Consider the following 13,602-nt stretch of genomic DNA (forward strand, 5'->3'; position numbering starts at 1 on the left):
GGGACCTTGGGCAGGCTCTGAAATTTTGTGGTCTGCATCGGAAACCCAGCACCGACCTGCTCTGCACCAAGCCTCGTTGATGCAAGGTGTCTGGGCAGGATGGTGCCCGTAGGCAGGGTGGTTTTAAGCTCGCTGCAGCTTCAGCTCGACGGGAGGAACGGAACCCAGCCTGCAAAACCGCTGCTGAGAAGCCACCACATTTGCTCTGATCTCCTCGCAGAAAGAAGAAAAAAAAAAATGAAAGAAAATGAAAGAATAAAGGATTAAGGGCTGTTCAGCTCCCTGCGAGCAAGTTCTCTAGTGTGCTGATTTGGGATTTGGACATCTGCGGGACAGCCCACTTGGATTTTGTCTCTTCTTTCACAGCAGAGGCAGCTGCAGCAGTGCTGGAAGACTTTTCCGAGAGGAGAGGTGCTTGGAAATGGATGGGATGGCCCCTCTGCCCCTGGTGATAACTTGATGTTCTCCTTTAGGCACAGAGCTGCCACCTTCCTCCTCCCTTAATCCACAAGTTTTCACCTTGGGGCTCTGCTGACACCTCCGGCTTCCCCACAAGCTGGTATTTTTGCCTCATTAACTTTTCCAAGCTGCTTCACTTCACAAAGAACATCCCCAACCCCCGCCCCCCCCAGACCTCCTATGGTCTGTGTTTAATTTTAAAGGCATAAAAACAACATCTTGACCTTGTGAGGTGGCCAGGGACGTGCACAGAGCGGGGTGTTTGGGTTTGGGAACCTCTCCGTGCCCAGGCTCTCAGCTGCAGCATTCCCCCACGGCCGCAGGAGCAGGCACGTTTCTCTCAATTACCTCCCCGATGGCCTCGTTCCAGCAACAATTAGCAGCCTGCGAGGGACTCTGGTGTCCTGCCTTACAGCTTCCTAATATAATTACCGCAGCAAATGAGCAGCGAATTAAATCAAGGAGAAAGGCAAGGGGGAGGGACCCCTTGTGTGTGCTGCCGGGGGTCAGCGCTCTGCTTGTCTCAAGGTAGGCAGCCCTCAGGGCTGGGTCAAGGCTTTTCTCCTCCAAAGGTGTGTTCGGATCAGAAACAAAACCCTCAGCTAGAGCAAGTTCACAGCACGGGGACAGCTTCCCGGGCTGCCACCAGGGGAAGGAGCAGGGCTAATGCTGGTGGCTCTGAGCTGGTGGTGGATGGATGGATGGATGGGTGTGTAACACTGCTGCGAGACCTTACAGAAGCAAAAGGTTTTTTATTTTAAAGCAGATTTCACTCACCCACAGACACGTAAGCCCCCAGCAAGGTACCCAGCCCGCTCAGCACCCACGCAGCCCCACCAGTGCCAAACTCCATCAAGTGATGCTCGGTGTCCGTGTGCCCAGCGCGGTGCTGGGGGAGCTGCAGGGAGCAAAGATCTGCAAGGTTTGAGTCCCTCCCTGCTGCTGGCATGCCCTGGGACTTGGGACAAGAGCCGTGCCTGTGCAGTCAGGGCTGAAAGGATCCCTTCACAGCACCAGAAATTCCCTCCGTGGAAAGTGGCCACAGGCAGGGACGGCGTCGGGGAGGCTGCGTGCGCCCTCCTGGCTGGCGGGGTGCTTGGAAACGCTGGACGGGTGACAGCAGCAACTTCTGCTGCCCACATAACCCATTTTTTTTGGAAACCCTAACTTGCACCAGAGCTCACAAAGGGCTCCAAGCAAGCAGACTGCAAGGCGTGGAAATCCCAGAACTGGAAACCGGCCCAGGGAGAGCCGGGTCCGCTCCGCTCCCCTGGTCCCCGTCCCCGCTGCTCGGGGAACTGATGCCTCCCCAAGCAGTAACCCCGGCTGCTTTCTGCAGCGTGTTCCGAGCACATTAATTACAGGAAAGAAAAATGCCTGTGCTTCCAGTTACTGCGTGGTAGTGAAAAATGACTGAGTGTAAAACATGTCTGCTAGATAATTAACTTCATAGATAATTTCTTCTTCATTTTGACTCAATTACTTCCTTGATATGAGAAAGTGCTGAAAACACTATTTTTTTTTTTTTTCTTGGATGTTGCATAAAACAATAATTGAAGAAAGCTGCTAAAGCTTTCCCAGAGAGAGCCTTCCTTTTCGTAGATAAAGGAGGCAGAGAATAAATTGCATTTAATTCTTGCTCTGGAGTTACGGGGTAGAGCTCAGCACTTCCACGCTCCTGCACCTCGGTGGGTGAAAATTGCTTGGATTTCTCAGAGCGGTGCCAAAATCACGGCAAGGGCCCGGAGGCATCACAGGAGGGCTTGCACTGAATGGCAGCACGAAAACCACGTGCTGGGAAATGTTTGTGCTGGGAAATGTTTGTGCTGGCCTGTTGGTGACTTCGGGGAAGAGAGGATGAGCTGAAACCGAGTTTGCTCGTGTGCGTGGCTGCTGCTGCTCCTCGCCTCCTGCCGTGCCCCTTGCACCCCACGCGCCCTTTGCAGCCATCTCGCGGCCCCTCTGACTCCCCGCTTTCTGCGAGCTCGGTGTCAAAGTGGCAGCAAATCGTCTAATTATAACAGATTAATCCATTAGGGTTTCCTCCTCTGTTTACTGGATGGAAGTCTCCACTCCGCAGCTGTGCCTCGCGCCCAACCAGCCAGCAGGCAATTTAAATATAGAAAGCAATTTAACCTAGTTGGAGACCAAAGCATCTTGCTCAACGCCGTGCAGAAATTCCCCAGCTCTTTGCTCCTGGCCATTGAAGTCGTGGCCAGCTGCTCTGTGCCCCAGACAGAGCAGTGAGTGGCACTTGGGGACAGGGCAGGGCAGAGGGGATGGGATGCTCGTGGCTTCCCCTTCAGCCTCCTGGCGTGCTGGGCTTTTTTTTTCCTTCCCTCCCCACCTCTGCTCTGCCCCTCGCTGCTGTAAATCGAGCTCCATGCTCAGGCTGGCGTGAGGTCTCTGAGCCTGCTTTCTGCATGTGTTTTTTTTTTTTTTTTTAAAGCACTGACAGAACTCTCCGAGCTACTTGCAGGAAATGCCAACCGGTGGGAGCGCTGAAAAAAAAAATAAAGTGTTTTCAGAGATATTTTTAAAACTAGCTTCCGTTTGCGCCAAAAATAGAAAAGTACAAGGCTAAGGTACCATCCGGGATGGTGGGGGGGCAGGGGGGGGGGAGCACTTTCTAGAAAATTGGCTTTCTGTGGGGAGCTGAAATTTGCTGGGATGGGGCCAGAGCAGAGACTTCTCGGGGGTGGGTGGGCGCAGGGCACCCCAGGGTGCTCTGAGTACTGTGCAAGATGGTAAAGGGGTAAAAAAAAAAACAGGAATGAATTTTCTTCCCTCCTCTTTCCTGGCCAGAGGGTTGCGGCGGATCCAGGTGTACGGGGGCTGGAAGGATGGATGCGAGGACAGGGAGAAGTGGGAGAAGAGATTTAAACTCCCGTAAAACTGCCTGCCTGGTGTCTGTGCTAAAAGCACGAGCCCCTCGTCTTTTACTAGGACAAGTTGCCAGCACCGAAGCCCTTTGCTTAACCTTTGGCTTCGGGAGGAGCTCATTTGTACAGGAATTCTTTGGTTTTAGCTGGGTTTTTGCCGTAAAGGGCGGAAAATTTGGTAAAGGAGGCTCGAGAACCTCTGTGGAGGTGGGTGTGAGGTTTTGCCGCGGTGCCAAAGCCGGAGCGGGGGCGATGCCGCATGGTGCCTGCCCGACTCCCTCCTGCCCTGGGGAATTATTCCCCAATGCCAGCTCGAGCGCCACGTCCTCCCGTATGTTAATTAGGCTCATCAGGTAGAATAAAACCCAGAGAAGGCTCTCCGAGGTCCCTGTCTGTGCATTCGTTGCTGAAGCAGGGATGTCAAGGAGGATAAAGCGGAGCGCCGGGAAGTCACAGGTGGTCGCAGCAGGCATCGCAAAACCCTCCAGGCGTGCACCAGGAGCTGCTACGGGATCGTGGTGGGGCAGGGAGCAGCAAGGGCTGGCTGAGGGCTGCCCCCCCGGTGCCCCTGGCAGCATCAGCATCTCCCCATCGCCTCCCCTTCGAGGAGCACTCGGGTCTGGGTGCTCTGCAGAAGGGGAAGGGATGCGCTGGTTAAGGTCACTTGGTTGCAGCCCGTTGCACTTGGCAGCCCCAGCGCTGACAAATGGGGCCGGGGGCCCCGTTCCCAGGCCTCTCGGCATAAAGGCAGCATTTTGTGGTGCGCCCGACCCCTGGCCTGCGGGGCGCACAATGGGGCCGATTCTTCCCCAAGCTTCGAGCTTTATTGGGAGCTGAAATGGAACAAGGGCTTTAATGTTTCCCTTGGGCTCCGCGGCCCCGGGGTCCTCTCGGTGACCTTGCGCAGTCCAATGGGGAGAAAATCAAGTGTAAGGGGAAGGGGGAGGCGATTCCCAGCGGGTCCGCCCTGCTCCCGTGTCCTTCCCGTGCCTGGGTGATGCTGGGGGCACCCAAGGGTGCCCTGCCGGTACCCACGGAGCTGCAGCTCCTCTGCCTTTGGGGTGCACGCACACTGCTCTCCCCTTCCATCCCAGCCACAGCTCAGCATTTTTGGGAGCCAAACCACAGCGGGACGGGGGCTGGAAGCGATCACCAGAGCCCAGCTGCGTCCCGCTGGCCCCGGCAGCGCGCAGGGGTCCCCGCGAGCGCGCTTGGCCGGCGTGATTTAATTAGCTGCCGAGCATGACGCTGGTTTTAATTCCGTGCGTTCGGAGACGCATGTTGCTGCCCACACATACCAGTTGCCATAACAACTTTAATTTGTTTTGTAGCCTCCGCTCTGATGGATTTGGGGATTTTTGTTTGTTTGTTAATCTCCTCGCTTTCCTCCCCGGTCCCTCCTTCTCTCCAGCTGCACTTGTTCCCCCCTCTCTTTTGCGTGAATAGGCAAAAAGGCACCGCTTGGCCCCTGCAGCCCCTGCCCGGCCAGGGATCCTCAGCCTGGGGACCCTCCTGCCAAGCTGGAAGGATGCTGCAGTGGTGATTTATCCCGGGCGTCCCGCGTGCCACCATCCCCACCACCAGGGGTGAAGCTGTCACCTTCCCAGCTGGCCGTCCTGCTGCTGAACGGCACAAAATGTGCGTGCCTTGCCCTTCGCCCACTGCCCTGACCTGCGGACCTTGGCTGAAAGCCATGAACAAACCTCTCGGAAGGCAGGGCTGGAGCATCGGGACCTCGGGGGGATTGTTTGGATTGTTTTAAAGAGATTGACCATCTGCTGGATTATTTAGAGGAGTAAATACAAGGCGCGGGAGGGAGAGCCCTGCCCATGCCTCTGCGGGGCTGGGGGAGCTTGGCAAAGTCTCCGTGCTTTCTGCAGGGCTTTGGGTAGGGGGCACCCAAAAAATGAGGGGTCTGAGGACCACAGAGGGCTGAAGCCAGTGACCACCTTGAGCAGCCTTTGCATTGCAGTGGATGTTTAGCAGTGACCGGGGCAGCTCCAGGACCCGCTGCTGGTGGCTGTCAGGCTGCCTGCCCCTTCCCCATTCCCTTCAGCCCCTTCCCCTGCTCCTGCTGGTGCCCGACCCCATCCCACAGCATCTCCCCGGAGTTCTGGTGTGATGCCAGCCAGGGAACGAGCCAAAACCTGCTGCCGGGGGCTCGGTTTGGAGTTCCTGGCTTGCTCTGGGATTTCCCAGGCAGGAGGCAGGGAAGGGCTGAGCCTTGTTGTTCTTGCATCAGTGCAAAAGGAGGAGAGGAGCCGTGCTGGCCAAGTGGGGCACAAAGCAGGCTGTTCTCCCACGGGCAGAACAGGGAAAACAGTTCTCCACAGCCCCTCTGTTCAGCAGCTGGGACGGAGCTGTGCACCCCGAGGAAGAAGAGCCCTGCGGGGAGGAAGGTCGGGCTTTCACTTTGACTTACACCGGCTGCAAAGGGGCCCGGAGCCCCTCGCTCCCCTTCCCCAGGCACTGGGAGCACAAAGCAGGGAGCAAGTCCTGCAGGCACAGCCCCGGCCCCGCAGGGTTCTGCTCAGGATTAATTTGTACAGGGAGGGGTTTGCAGCGGAGCTGACGTTAATAACAGGCTGAGTTAGAGCCCTGCTGCGATAGGGACGTGGATGGCTCTGCGCAGAGAAGGAAGGGGGGATATTGAAAATGATCTCTGGGTCATTGGGTTTCCCTGACCCCTGGAATTACAAGGAGTTTGTGGGGGGGTCAGATCTCCCCTGCTGCCACAGCAGGCAAGGGGGATGGACGGCTGCTGCCCCAGCCTGGCTGCACTAAGGGGTGGCTAGGACACCAAAACCCCAGGAAAACATTCATACCTGCAGCCCAGCGATGGGATAAACCTTGATTATACCTACTGGGCTGTTCACACCCTCTGGCACAGCTTGGAAAATCACAGCAGTGGTCCTGGGCACCCGTGGAGGTGCAGGGAAGGGGGATGCTGCAGAAGGGGACACAGCTCTGTTGGGGAGCAGCCCACCAGCAAGATGCCACACGTGCCACCCCCACTATCCCACCTCATCCCCAGGTCCCCTCCCTGAGCTGAGCACCGAGACTCCTGGTGGCTGTGGTTTTTACGGCCTCCCATAAACAGCCCCCTCCATCTCTCCATTTTTAATTACCTAGAAAATAACCTCCATTCAATTTACAGCTCATTTGAAGCTACGAGCAAGGGCCCATAAATATTTAATGTGTTTAGAAGTGGCACCAACTGTCCAAGGGCTTTTTTTTTTTTTTTTCCCCCACTTTTCCAGGAGGCGCCTTTGGTTTAGCATATTTATACCCCGTGTCTTTCCTTCTCCATCCAGAACCTGAATAAAGAAGCAGGAGGTAACAGACAGCTGGCCAAGGGCTCGACCCCAGCATTTTCTAAGGAGCGATGGGCTGAAATTGGTGTTCAGGACAGCTTCTCCTCTAACTAGGGGAATTAATCGGAGCATCTCCGGGCTTCCCGAGCATCCCGAGAGCCCTCCTGTGCTCCGACGCCTCCTCCCCGGGTTGTTCTCGGCTCCCCGGTGCACGGAGCCAGCTCGCAGCCAGCTCTGCAGCCTGGCAGCCAGCACCACTGGGTTAAACGAGGTTTTTGCTAGCAAAAAGGGGATGGCACGCCAGGATTGCTGCCTTCTAATTGTGGCTGTGGCTGAGCCTAGGAGCCGGTAGTTAGCGGAGAATTCAGCCTGAAATCTGACCTGCCCTACTTGCAAAGTTTTTTTTTTTGTTTTTTTTTTTCTTTAAATTAATAGTTGTTGCAGCTCTGGATTCCCAGGAATTTCTGTTGATGCCGTGGTTTCAGCCACCGGGGTCCCAGCAGAAGCTGGGGCTGCCAGTTCCCAGGCTTTGCCTTCAGAAATCCCTTGGAAATGGGGTTTTGCTCCTGCGTGCCACAACCCAGCACTACAATTTAACCTTTTCTGCCCAAAAGCAAACTTCTGCCCACCTGTGAAAGTTTCTGAAATCTTGACGCCTCCTCCAAGTCCTGGCTGTTGCACCAAAATCCACTTCTGCTCCCAGATTTTTGTGGGCTTACCCAGAACGTACTTGGGTTGCGTGTATTAATTACTACAACACATATTTTATTGTAACATAATAGATATATTTACTGTACGAGGAGTGACAGCATTTATTAATTATGCGCAAGCGGGCCTAGAAAACGGATTTGTTTGCTTTGATGTCTAATGCGGCAGACTTTTTTTTTTTTCCTGCTTGTTAAACTTAATCAAAAGCAATCAAAACGCGCTCCCATAAATTATGGCAAATTAATTTCAAACAAAAGGGAAAAAAATATTAGGCAACACAAATGGAAGTAAGAGAACACGCGAGATAGGAGTCATGCTCATTTAAATACCACATTCGGCTTCAAATCTTGTTTTCCTCCTGGAAGGACAGATCAGGGAGAGAAAAGGTGCGGAAAAGTGACACTGAGGGCTTTGGTTTTTCCCCAAAACCTCATCCCTGCTGACATCAAGTCCCCAAAGCACCCCCAAGGTCTTGCACCGCCCCTTTCCACCTGCCTACAGCCAAAGCCTCTTCTCCCTTCTCCTCCCCATCCTCATCCTGCAAAGCACTTTAAATATTTAGAGCTAAAATAATAATAATAATACAAAAATTAAATTAAATTAAATTAAATTAAAATTAAAATTAAAATTAAAAGTCTTGTCCTGTCCTCGGCAGCTGGTGCCAAAGGGCTCCCCCTGGGGCACATCACCTCCCCACGGCACCGGCACCGGGCTCTATTTACACAGTGCTATTGACTTTCCGAGGGTGAAATTATGTATGCCACTTTAATTCACTGTTAAATTAAATTATGAATGTTTGGAACGTAGTAATTTCTTTTGTTCTAGGAACAGATTGTTTTATATATCTGCCTATATTACCAAGTTATTAATTTAATGATTTCATAATAGCAGTTCATTCCTTTGGGTAATATGAAGAGAAAAGTGTGCTCAGCGCACAGCTTCGGCTGCCTTGCTTGTCCCTACACGGATTGCAGGGCTTTAGGAATAAAGACATTGTTTTTGGCAGGGCTTAGGAGGTTGTGGAGCAGGATGAGGCATGCTGCCTGGTTCCTCCTCCTAGCAGGCATTTAGCAGAGCAGCTTTGGGATGCTGCCGGGCAGGAGCGGAGCAGGAGCCGTGGCTCCCCCTGCACCCATCCCTGCTCTGCACCTCGGCTCCGGTGCTTCCACTTGCTCGGACTCAGGCTTTGGGTTTAATTTTCTCCGTGATTTTCACCCTGATTCTGCCCAGCTGCCTCTCTTTGCTGCTGAAAGTCTAACAAACACCAGAGCTGGCACTGAGAGTGTCAGAGCATCCTCGCTGGGTCTCCGAGCTCGGTACCAAACCCAGCAACGTTTCAGTGCGTTGCGTTTAGGGCCTGAGCTCCTGGAGCCAAGTGACCTCTCCTGAGCAAGTATTCACATAGACACGCATCTTTTAATCCTCCCTGGCACCGCCTGCTGTGGTGCAGGGAAAATCTGGGATCATTCCTCCACCGACATGCTCGGAAATCGAGGAGCAGCAGCAGAAAAAGCAGGAACAGCAGCGCCTGCCATCGGTTATCCAAAACCAGGGCTTTGCAGCGGGGGGCTGGGGGCTCCTTCCCACTCCAGCTCGTGTTTCCAACACCCCTTGGCTTTCTTAAACACGTGAGACCTTCTCTACACCCCGAATTTCCCACGGGATGGAGCCCAAAGAGGCAAAGCTCGGGGTTTTAAAGGGAACAGCCCTCGCTGCCCAGCTCCCCGCCTCGCACGCAGCTGTGCAAATGGCAAAGCAGCAAGTGAATCAATGACCCGGTGATGAAGTGCAGAGAATCACTGAGCCTTGAACAATCCCTGCCCAGCCCTGCGAAAACTCCCAAATAATTTCCATTCTAATCTGTGCAGCTTGACTTCTGAGAAGGTAATGGCTCCTGCGGCGCGGCCCTGTCCTTTAGAAGAACAATTTATGGCCTCGGCTTTGGCTTCCTCGTGCTCCTGAAAGGCCTGTGCAGGGGAAGCAGCGCTCTTGGTATCATCACACCATTGCACTCCTGCGTGATCGCATTCCCCTGGGCTTCCTGGCCCCGACCACCAGGTCAGCTCACTGCCAGGTGCTGGCGATGCTGAGGGCAGGGATTTAAGGGGGGAGCTGAACAAGTGCCCCAGATGGAGGGCAGGGACCTTCTTGGTGCTCCTCGAGCAAAAGCAAGCTGGGTTCCCTTGGCCTGCTTCTTTCCAAACTGTTTTGTTTGCTTGGACTTGTTTTATGGTGATTTATTTTTTCCTACTTCTTTCTTCCAGTCCTGGATGGAAACCAAGTTGTGCAAAACAAAAAAAAAAAAGGGGGGGGGAAATCCAAGTTTCAGCTCCCCGTAGGCACCGAGGTCTTGCTGCACGTGTTGCAAGCAAGCCTGCTGGCACAGAAGATGACACCAGGGACCAGTACAGCCCCACAGGTCCCCAAGAAGCCTCTGCATGCGAGGGAGCCTCCCGGTGCCGCAGCGTGCCCGTGAGCACAGTGCAACAAATGCATTAAGCTCTTACAGGCAAGCTCATGCATTATATATGTAACTCTGTGCGTGTTGCATCCTTTTGTCCGGGGGTTTTTGGAGCCTCTGGGGTGCAGAACAGAGCTGGCTGTTGGTCTCCTATGTGAGCCGGGTGGGTGCTGGCTGCCCCCTGCCCCCAGCTGGATCTGAAGCCGTTAAAAGCTGAATAATCCCTCGATTTGCTGACTCTCCGCTCCCGTGGTTAACCAGCCTTGCTGCTAAAAGCACGTGCCTTATTTTTCCAGTGGGAAGCCGAAGCCAGACACGATCAAACTCCTGGCTCTTGTTATGTCTTTCTTCGCTAGATTAAAGATACTTCAGCCGCCTGTGTTTTCTCCCAGGAAGGCACTTACACGTGGCAATCAAGTCACCTCTGCTGTCCTTTTGATAAACCAAGCAGCCGGAGCTCTTTAAGCTCCTGCCTGCTCAGGATTTCTTCCAGCACTCGCAACCTGTCTGCGTGTCCTCCTGGCATCCCTGGGGGCTTCCAGGGTCCCTGCCTGCAGGTGGCTTCGTGTATGGGATTGGGGGCTGGGGGCTTCTAGGGCTGTCTGCTGCCTTGGGGACAGCTCTGGTTGCTCCCTCGAAGAGCCCCCCCTGCATTGCTGCTGACCTGGGGGTGCAGGGGGTGGGCGCCAGCCCCTCCAGCTCCTTCAAACACCCACCTGATTGCCTTAATGAAAGAAATGCTCAAGTGGAAACCAAGCAATGCCAGTCAGCGGACGGATGCCACTCGCCCTGTAAGGGCTGGGATTTTTGGTGCCCCTTCTTGTAAGGTCTGTCTGGGGTCACCGCTCCTGGTTCTGTGATGTTTGTGTAACCTCCAAGCGTGAAGTGCAATAGATGGAGCTTTTCTGCCTCTCGTACAGCTGTCTGGGAGAAAACAGCATTTTCCTGGTGGGGTTTGCTTGTTGCTGGCAGGGATGCGCCACCCTGCAGTGTCCCCCTCCTGTCTGTGCGTGCATCAGGTCAGCGCACCGCCAGCACAGACCTGCACTTCTGCTTGCTGCCTGCTTCGGGGCTGAGCCCTGGGTGACAGCACTTAGGGCGAGCAGCGTGGCAGAATTGTCTGAAATGGGAACAACCCGCTGCTAATCGCCGCCCGGACCCGGCCGTGCCGCTTGCCATTCAGACACGAAGCACGAAAAGCTCTGCAATCGGAGCTCATGTTCTAATTCCCCTCGCTGCGGCTCACGCCGCGGATACGGGGCCGGATAAATGAGGCAGCTCAGACATTAGAATATTTGCAAAGTGGTGCTCCCGAGCAACAGACACTTGAAATAATCTGTTTAGGCACTGGGTGAATTCGCTCCCACCAAAGGGCCGTCAGCGGTGTCAAAGACACTTAGTGTCAGGCCGGGGAGTACCTACTCCTCGTTAGCTCCCCGACGCCCAACAGTAAACACATTTCCCTGTTTTGCCATCTTAAGGAGAGGAAAAAAAACCTTCCTGACAGCTTGGTTAACCTTTCCCCCATCCCTTTCTCACTTGTAAGCGCTGAAGTTCTCAGCTCAGGGCAGCTGTGAAGAGCAGAAGAGGAGGAAGGAGGTGCGGGGGGGAAATGTGTCAGATAGCTTTTTTTTTTTTCGCGCCGGCTAAAAATACAGAGTGTCTCACACGTTCTGCCTTCCCCTTGTAATTAAAAGGCTGGTGCATGCTGATGTAAAGGGTAACCCTAATTAGAAGGTGTCGAAGGAGGGAGTGGAGCTGAGCACAGCACCCGGTCTTTGCGCTCTGGTTTCATGGATGCAGCAGAGCTTGTTGGGGGGTGGGGGGGAAAAGCTGATTTGTTTTAAATCAGGAAACCATTCTGCTGGTTTTCAGCCCAGGAATTGTAGAAGGAAGCGTGTCGTGTGGGGTATTGGGGAAAAAGTGGAGAAATGTTTAGGAGGAGGGATTGAAGGAAACCTGTTAGCATCTCCCTGCGGGAGGATGGGGAAGCCGTGGCTGGGCAGGGGTCCCGTGAACCAGAGGCTTTTAGGTTTGGGGAATAAGTGTGGGCACCTACAAGGAGCGAGGGCTCGGGATGCGTCAGGGAGCCTGGTGCCAAAAAGGGGAAATTTGGGGAGAGCAGGAGATGAATCTGCACTGCTGTGGTCACACCAGGACGGCAGCAGCATGAAGCTGTTTCGGGGACGTTTTTGGCTGGACGCATGCACCCCCCTCCCTGGGGCTCGGTGCTGGGAGGAAAAGCCCCAAAGCAGAGGTTCCATGGCTCATTGTGGTTTTAAAGCAAATCGTTGCATGAGTCAAAGTGGTTCACTAAATGAAGCCGTTCTGCAGAGCTGGAGTTTTTTTGGTGTCGTATTTGTTAAATACAGAGCTTTCACAACTCCCCTTGCTGGTGGTGCACAGGGGGAGGCTGGCTCCGTGTCGCAGCGGTGCCGGCTTGCTCTGGGATTTACCTCCTCGAAATTTTGGTGATGTGCAGGGAATTGGGCACTGGGGACAGGAGGTGCTGGCGTGGCTCTGGCTGGAGCCAAATGTCCCCTTCCAAGGCCATGCAGGTGATGCTGCTTTGGCCAGCAGTGCCCCAGCAGGTGGGCTCACACATGTGTGCCTGTCCTGGGCATGAGGATTTCGCCCTTTTCTCCCCGACTCCAGTGACTCACTCGGCTCTTCGGAGACAGCTCTGGCTTGTGGGAGCTGTAAAGTCCCCAGCAATCGAGAAATGCAAGACTTAAAACAAAGCTCTTTTGGCAAATACCAGGCTGCAAATCTGGACTTGGATTTTTTCAATTAAGCTTTTTTCTTTTTTCTTTTTTTTTTTTTTCTTTCTTTCTTTTTTTTTTTTTTTAGGCGAATTAATTGATATTTACTTAGTGTGTCAAAATAGCTCCAGTGCGTTGGAGTGCTGCTCGCCGTGCATTTGGAACAGGGCGCTGGGGAACGGAGGCATGAGTCAGTGGTAAATGAATTAAAAGCAGCAGCTCCCGATCAAGGCCAATTACATCCCGTCCTCGGGAGCGGGAGGGAGGCACGCGGGCTGCGGAGGAGCGGCTCCCAGGAAGCCTGCCCCGGCCTCTCTGCAGGAATTTTCCTCTTTGTCCCTTTGCAGCGTGACCGGGGGCTTGGTAAAAGTGGTGCCTGACTTCTGCCTGAGGTCCCAGCCCCAAATCCGGTGGGAGACCAAGCTGCAGCTTGGAGGCTGGCGGAGGCTCCGTGGAAGGAGGCCGGGAGGATTTTTTGGGTAGGAGGAGACGGTCGTGGGTCGCATCTCGTGTGGCTGGATCGACACGTCCCGCGCACCCAGACGTGTTTTTCTGCCTGCTAGAGACGTGTTGGCATGTCAGATGCCTGCTCAGTGAAGCATGGCCTCTTGGAAACCTGAGCTGCGCCTCTCAGCTATATTTATTTTATAATACAGGGTTGTGGAAGCTGGTGGGTGAGGAGCTGGGGTGTCGGAAGGTGGCTAATTACTTACAGCAGCCCTTCCACAGCATCTTGGAGGGACACAGGATTTGGCCAGGGCTGTGCTTAAAGCCAGCCCTCCCCAGCTCCCATTGCCCGGCAGTATATGAAAGCCATATTTCTCGAATTACCGGGGTTACAGCTTACACAATTAAAGCCCTTTCTTCGTGCCCTGCTGCCCTCCATCCTCCTTCTCGGCTCCCGTTTATCTCCTCTCATTTGTCATCTTTATTAGTTCTTAATCTCCCATCGGTGCTGCGGAGTTAAGAGCGGGATTAAGGGGAAGTTTAATTGGATGGCACTCCACGGCCCTCCC

This window comes from Oxyura jamaicensis, chromosome 22 (assembly GCF_011077185.1).
Source record: "Oxyura jamaicensis isolate SHBP4307 breed ruddy duck chromosome 22, BPBGC_Ojam_1.0, whole genome shotgun sequence".
In the NCBI taxonomy this organism is placed as follows: Eukaryota; Metazoa; Chordata; class Aves; order Anseriformes; family Anatidae; genus Oxyura; species Oxyura jamaicensis.